This window comes from Rhinoderma darwinii, chromosome 11 (assembly GCF_050947455.1).
Source record: "Rhinoderma darwinii isolate aRhiDar2 chromosome 11, aRhiDar2.hap1, whole genome shotgun sequence".
Taxonomy (NCBI): Eukaryota; Metazoa; Chordata; class Amphibia; order Anura; family Rhinodermatidae; genus Rhinoderma; species Rhinoderma darwinii.
The window spans coordinates 27688923-27696954 of NC_134697.1; positions in this window are offsets into that span (position 1 = coordinate 27688923).

Sequence of the window (8032 nt, forward strand, 5' to 3'; positions counted from 1 at the left end):
AGTCCAAATTGTGAAAAGAAAAAAAAACCTGAAAAGTTGTGTGTATATATACGAGGGTGAGTCAAAAATTATCCGCAATCCAGTTATAATAAAACTTCTGTTGGCCGCACTGTCTTATCAGCGCTTCCGAGGTCGCTGCCTCCCCAGTCACTGCTGTGCAGGCTTAATCGTGTTACGTCTGTTTATTTGTGACTACGGTGCGAGAAACAATGGCCGACCCACTTGTGATTTGCACATAAGAAGAGCAGCGTGCAGTGACACGATTTTTGTGGTCTGAGGATGTGTCTGGTGCCGATATTTATCAAAGACTTTCTGACCAGTATGGAGAGAGTGTTTTGTCGTGAAGAAGTGTGTATGAATGGATAGAGAAGTTCAAGGAAGGTCTCACTAGTGTCAGCCATGAAGAAGGGCCATCATCAGGAATCTCTGGGCCCCATACAGCCAAGGGGTCCGGGCCCCCCTCCATTACTGATGGTTGGGCAACGGAAAGTGGTGCGCTCACGTTTGTATGTTATGCGCTCTAGCTGATTTTGGTACTGATGTCAATTACAGTCAACGAAACCATGGGTCAGGCACATGACCGGTTAATGCCCTGGATTTTGTTTAATTCAGCCAAAACGTATCCCACTGTATGGCATACACTAGCATACGTTGCCTGGGGAAGGGCCCTAAATGGTCCACAAATGGCCGGTGACGTTAGTAGCTTTCCCAGAGCTGGAGTCCCCGGGCAGAGCTTCTACTAGCGCTCTGCCCTGTTCCTGATGTCTATATATGGACAGTAATGTCAGGAGCTTCCCCAGGGACAAAGTCCAAGGGCAGAGTGATTGCGATGCTCCGCCTGGGGATTCCGGCATTGGGAAGATCCTGAAATTACTGTCCATATAGTGTTGTCAGGAGCTGTATACGTTTTTTTTGTTGTTGCATGATCTCTCAGGATGGAATAGCAGAGTCTACTATGCTATTCTATCCATAAAAAAAAGGTAAACCCCATTCACATGAGTTATATTGTAACATGTAGTGAATTTTCAGTGCGCAATCTGCACCGAAAATAGGAGACAAATCCGCCGCGTCTGAAGTGGCCTTATTTAGACGGCCATGTTTGGTCCGTGATATACAGACTGCATGTTGGCCATATTTCCAGGATCGACCACAGTTCAGGGAGCCGAGCTCCGTAGCATCATACTCATTCATGATGCTGAGTCCCAGCCTTATTTAGGTGCCGTAAGGGGGACGGAGGGTGCCATGAGGGGGGGACATGGGAGCCATGAGGGGGGGCACTGCCGAGGGGGAAAGGGTCACCATGTTCACATACCTCACTGATTTGTCTCTGGGCAGAGCTCCGTGATGTCAGCATTCTGGAGACAGCTTTGTCACGGAGCTAAATGTCGCTACAGAGCGGCAAACAGTGCATATCTGCAGGACGTTCTGGAACGTCCCTGCAGAGTTCATTGTGGACAGCCCGGGCATAGTCTATTGGCAGTCTGCAACTGGCCATGTGGCCGGGCCCCTGATGTCAGTACCATAGTACTGCCCAGATGGCGGCCCTGATAACAACATTGAGCGTGCATCCTCCCTATAGTCCTGATCTTGCCCCATCGGACTATCACCTGTTTGGTCCCCTGAACGAAGCGCTATGAGGACGAAGATTCACGTCTGATGAAGAGGTGAAGACAGCGGTGCATTCGTGGCTCACAGATCAGCCTAAAACTATTTTTAATGTGGGAATACGAAAGCTTGTTGACAGATGGACAAAGTGTATTGCAAAGCAGGGAGATTATTTCTAAAAATTATGTATTTGTATTTGCTGAAAATTGATTAGAATAAATTCTGCAGCAAGATTATGGATTATTTCTAACTCACCCTCGTATTCACCCCTATGAAAACCCTAAGGTTACGTTCCCACGGGTCGGATACACTGCGGTCTAGTGACCTAGAACCCGCAGGGAATTCCGCCCTGAAAAAACACTATATTGTGCATATTTTCAGACAGAAACCAGCGCTTGAAAAGTCTACATTTACCCCCGACCCTTGTCACAATGACACGTCCCTCTGTTTTCTGTGCAGCCCGGCTTCCTGGGATGACGCTGCAGCCCATGTGACCACTGCAGCCTATAAATGGCTGCAGTAGTCACATGGAATGAAACTTGATCCACATGGAATGAAACTTGATCCCAGGAGTCCAGCCTGGACAGAGGAATGCGTCACTATGACAACGGCTGGGGGTAAGGCTGTATTCACACGACACTGAAAAACGTCTGTCTTTTTAACGGCCGTCACAAGGCCGTTTTCAGAACAGAGAAGTATATTCACACAGCCTTTTTTTTACTGCCCGTGAATAATGGCCATCAAAAAATAGAACATGTTCTATTTTTGGACGTTTTCACAGCCCCCATAGAAGTCACTGGATCCGTTTTTCAGAAATCAATCCTTGTGACGGACGTTAAAAACGGATCCTGACCCCTTACAAGACGACTCCCTCTCCAGGCACAGTGCTACTTTAAGCCCTGTGCCCGGGGAAGACCCTGACATCACTTTCCATATATGGGCAGTGATGTCAGGGCTTTCAGCTATGGAGTCCCCGCCCAGAGCATCACAAGCTCTCTGGCCGGGGACTCGGGAAAACCCTTGACATTACTGTCCATATATGGACAGTGACGTTAGGGGCTTTTTATGTGTTGCCCTTCCTGCATCTCAGGTAATAAATGTTAATGAGGCCACACTGCAACTTGCAGATTGACGCGACTGCGACACATCAGTCGCAAAAACTCCAGCAGTTGCAGATTTCTTGTGACTGCCATGTCGTGGGTCGCAACGCAACCACAATGTCTTTCATTACCTGAGATGCAGAGCGATACAGCGATCTTCAAGGGGTTAAAGACTACCTATACAGATCATATTGTGTGTTTTTAACTACTGTGATATACAACTGGATTAGGCCGTATGCACACAACCGTATTTTCATCCATCCGTAAATACTGTCTGTAAATACGGATCAGTAGTCATCCGCAACTTATCCGCATATACGGAACTGTATCCGCAAATATGGTCCATAGTGCATCCGTATAAACGGATCCGCAAAAAAAGAAGAAAACCACAAATGATGTGCAACATCTGCAAGCCTGGCATCGCCTAGCAACGCTTCCGTAATTACGAACGGCTACAAGTGCACATCTGTAGCCATCCGTAATTACAGAAGCTCCCATAGGCTTCTATGGGGAGTCCATTCCGTAATTACGGATAAGAATAGAACATGTTTAGGTTCATTTCTACGGAACGGACACCCATCAGTAAAAATACGGAAAGGTGTCCGTGGCCCATAGAAAAGAATGGGTTCGTAATTACGGATGAAAAACATGGTCGTGTGCATGGGGCCTCAAGGGAAACACTACAATTTAATATCCTCTTGTGTAAATTAATTCGGCCTCATTCACACGGTCGTATTACAGATTTGTGCTGTATTGATCCATAATATGGCGCCCATAGACTGTATCTCTGTTTACCTTTAGGCAGAGTTTTTTGCAGGCGGAAATTCTGCCTCAAAATTCCGTTTGGAAGTTTGAGGCAGATTTTCCTCTCCCTGCACGCCGATTTTCGCTGCGTTTTTAGCCCGTGGCCATTGAGCGTTGCGGGCATAAAACGCAGCGAAATACGCTTTCTCTGCCTCCCATTGATGTCAATAGGAGGTCAGAGGCGTAAACACCCGAAGATAGGGCATGTCGCTTCTTTCTCCCGTGAGACGGTTTTACCACTCGCAGGAAAAAGACGCCTCCGCCTCCCATTGAAATCAATGGGAGGCATTTTCAGGCCGTTTTTGACCAGTTTTGCAGCGCGGTTTCCGCGTAAAAAAAACTCAGTGTGAACATAGCCTTAATCTTTTACGGAGGGACACAGAGGTTTTTTCTCCAAAATCTGTAAAAAAATAAATAAATGGTGACACGTTGCATTGTATAATATAGGAATGTGGTGGGACACAGAGTATCTACTTAATATAGTTTGAGAATGATCTTATTTTGAATAAAAAAGACTAAATGTATTGATTTTGAATACTTTTTCTCTGGAATTCTAGTATGTGTATAGAGTTTGAAGGTCTCTGGCAGATAGCTGAAATGATGAAACCCGTCTCCAACCTGTTTAAAGACCTTTGATTTACAAACTGTTCTGTAGGTCAATAACAAATTCCCTTTATAGAAGAGAAATACTTATTCACCTGGATGATAAAAATCATGGCCTACTATGTACAATCACTTCATAATCTAAGCGGTTAGGCTGGGTTCACACGACCTATTTTCAGGCGTATTATGCCTCGTTTTACGCCTGAAAATAGGGCTACAATACGTCGGCAAACATCTGCCCATTCATTTGAATGGGTTTGCTGACGTATTGTGCAGATGACCTGTAATTTACGCGTCGTCGTTTGACAGCTGTCAAACGACGACGCGTAAATTGACTGCCTCGGCAAAGAAGTGCAGGGCACTTCTTTGCCACGTAATTTGAGCTGTTCTTCATTGAAGTCAATGAAGCACAGCTCAAGATTTACGAGCGTCACAGACGCCTCGTAAGTTACGAGGAGGAGCAATTACGTGTGAAACGAGGCAGCTGTTAACAGTCTGTCTTTTCACACGTAAATGCCTCTCAGCGTGTGAACATACCCTTAGACAGAGGGAGGGATGCCATTGTGGGGTGGAGATGGGTTTCTATGATAGCTGGGGGAAATAGATAGGAGCTGCATCTTGCGCTGTAACCCGAAACCGTCAGGTCAGCGGGACTGAAGGCTTCAGTGGCAGCACGTTATGAACTTAGATGTGATTGATAACAGGTGGATCATGCGTGTCAGAGACATGCAGGACCCACTGTGACCGAAGCCGTCAGTCCTGCTGGCCTGACAAATTCGGCTTTCAGCGCAAGATACAGCTTCCATGTATCCAGGATAGATAGAGGCTGTATCTGAAAAAGTAAAGACAATATTTAATAAAAAACAATTACAAAGTTACACTAAACACTATAATACATTGTTTTAGTAAAAAACGTTTTACATAGACTTTAAGTTGCACAATATGAACAACTGAATATATACGACTCAGTCATACTCCAATGGACATTAATTGTAAATGTACCTTTGATGAAAAATTTCTGTTCTCCTCCAAGAAAAATATCTGTGAAAGTAAATGACCAACATTTGCCGAATTACCAAATTGATCCATGTAAACCCATCCTACCCTACGGTAAGCATTAGATTGATGCATGTGGACTCTATTACTACCAGTGGGTTTGGCGCTGTTCTAATCTGTTCATAGAGGCTGCCGATTACGCATATCATCCACGCTCAGGAGGCAGATCAACTACATTGATGTTACCAGCTTATCCAGTTGTTTCCAGTCCATGCAAGGTACAGATGTAGCAACACGAGGATATAAGTATGAGAGTCGAAAGATGAATTGTGCTTATCACAATTTAGGCAATGATCAGATACATCAACAAGTAGCCAGAGAACTTGGAGCAATGGAAAGAGCGGAGTCTTCGTCAGCTCATATATAGAGATAAGACGTCCTGTAACAATAAGATAGCTAGATTTACTTTCTGTGTGCTACAAAATCCAAATGTATAACTGATAGAGAACTAATACCAGTATTCTCTGAGAAAAACAACACTTACTTTGATGGACAAGGCAACATTTCCGAAACTGGGCAAATCCTCTAGATACACAGTGGTTATAAAGGACGTAATTGAAGGTTGTGATGGGATATCCGATGAGTATGTCATCTCAAACAAGGAAAACCAAGAACAGAGGAGAATGCGAGACGCGTGGGAAAAGCAGTGTGTCTCAGGGTTGGACACGGTGATTGCACCTTGAGATGGAAGCCTGCTGTTAAATGATGGTAACTACAAGGAAAAGAAGAAGATAGGTGAAGTAACTGAAGACCTAATATTCTGGCTTACAGGCAGCCAATAAAGCTCATAACTAACTTCGTAAAAAAAAACATTTATTTACAGATTTTGACTAAGAACAATGGGAATGGCCAAACATCTACATGACAAATTATCTGATATGCTTAACAACATCTCTGCCAGTTATATACTACAGGTATGCATTTTTTTTCACGGAAGCCTTTCATTTGGTTCTGAACTATTTTTTTTATGCTACACTACATAGTAGTGATTTGTTCTGTTCCGGTTTCCATGAATAGTGAGACTGTCACAACACCTGCAGAGGATGGTGTGAACCCACTGTGTCACCTAGGGTTCACCCAAGGTTGCTACCTCTGGAGTAGTCTCCTTTGGCGACGACTGAGTTAAACAGGTGTGGTACAGAAATAGCAGACGGTATGCAAAGTCTGGTATAGCAAAAGTCATGGCAGGCGGCAGACGGGCCCTCACGGTTGGTAGAGCAACAGGTCAGGATGGGACGCAGAGTTTTCGTAATGAGCAAGAGGTCAGGCAAGGCGGCAGGCAAGAATAGTCAATGGTACAGGAAGAGGTCAAATCTTAGGAAATCGCAGGGTATCACTAGCAAGCTAGGAAGGAATTGTTCAGGCAAAGTGTCCAGATTTTGCAACTTTTACTAGCTGGGCGTTCTGACGAGAAGTATCATCCACTTCTCTTCAGAACGCCCAGCTTCTGGCAGTGCAGACACAGCGTGTTCTCGAGAGATCACGCTGTGTCGTCACTCACTTCCTGCCCCAGGTCCTCCATCGTGTCGGACGAGCGAGGACACATCGGCACCAGAGGCTACAGTTGATTCTGCAGCAGCATCGGCGTTTGCAGGTAAGTCGATGTAGCTACTTAGGCTGGGTTCACACGACCTATTTTCAGGCGTAAACGAGGCGTATTATGCCTCGATTTACGCCTGAAAATACGGCTCCAATACGTCGGCAAACATCTGCCCATTCATTTGAATGGGTTTGCCGACGTACTGTGCCGACGACCTGTAATTTACGCGTCGTCGTTTGACAGCTGTCAAAAGACGACGCGTAAGGGTATGTTCACACGGCCTATTTACGGACGTAATTCGGGCGTTTTTGCCCCGAATTACGTCTGAAAATAGCGCCTCAATAGCGCTGACAAACATCTGCCCATTGAAAGCAATGGGCAGACGTTTGTCTGTTCACACGAGGCGTATATTTACGCGCCGCTGTCAAATGACGGCGCGTAAATAGACGCCCGCGTCAAAGAAGTGACCTGTCACTTCTTTGGCCGTAATTGGAGCCGTTATTCATTGACTCCAATGAATAGCAGCGCTAATTACGGCCGTAATGGACGCGGCGTTCAAGCGCCTGCACATGCCGGTACGGCTGAAATTACGGGGATGTTTCCAGGCGGAAACATCCCCGTAATTTCAGCCGTTACGGATGCCCTCGTGTGAACATACCCTAAAATTACAGCCTCGTCAAAAGAAGTGCAGGACACTTCTTGGGACGTTTTTGGAGCTGTTTTCTCATAGACTCTATTGAAAACAGCTCCAAAAACGGTCGAAAAAACGGCGCGAAAAACACAGCGAAAAACGTGAGTTGCTCAAAAAACGTCTGCAAATCAGTTGCTGTTTTCCCTTGGAAACAGCTCCGTATTTTCAGACGTTTTTGGCTCAGCGTGTGAACATACCCTTAGGGTATGTGCACACGTAGTGACCAAAAACGTCTGAAAATACAGAGCTGTTTTCAAGGGAAAACAGCCCCTGATTTTCAGATGTTTTTTGAGCAACTCGCATTTTTCGCTGCGTTTTTCGCGCCGTTTTCGCGGCGTTTTTTACGTCCGTTTTTGGAGCTGTTTTTATTGGAGTCTATAAGAAAACAGCTCCAAAAACGTCCAAAGAAGTGTCCTGCACTTCTTTGGACGAGTCTGTATTTTTACGCGTCGTTGTTTGACAGCTGTCAAACGACGACGCGTAAATGACAGGTCGTCTGCACAGCACGTCGGCAAACCCATTCAAATGAATGGGCAGATGTTTGCCGACGTATTGTAGCCCTATTTTCAGATGTAAAACGAGGCATAATACGCCTTGTTTACGTCTGAAAATAGGTCGTGTGAACCCAGCCTT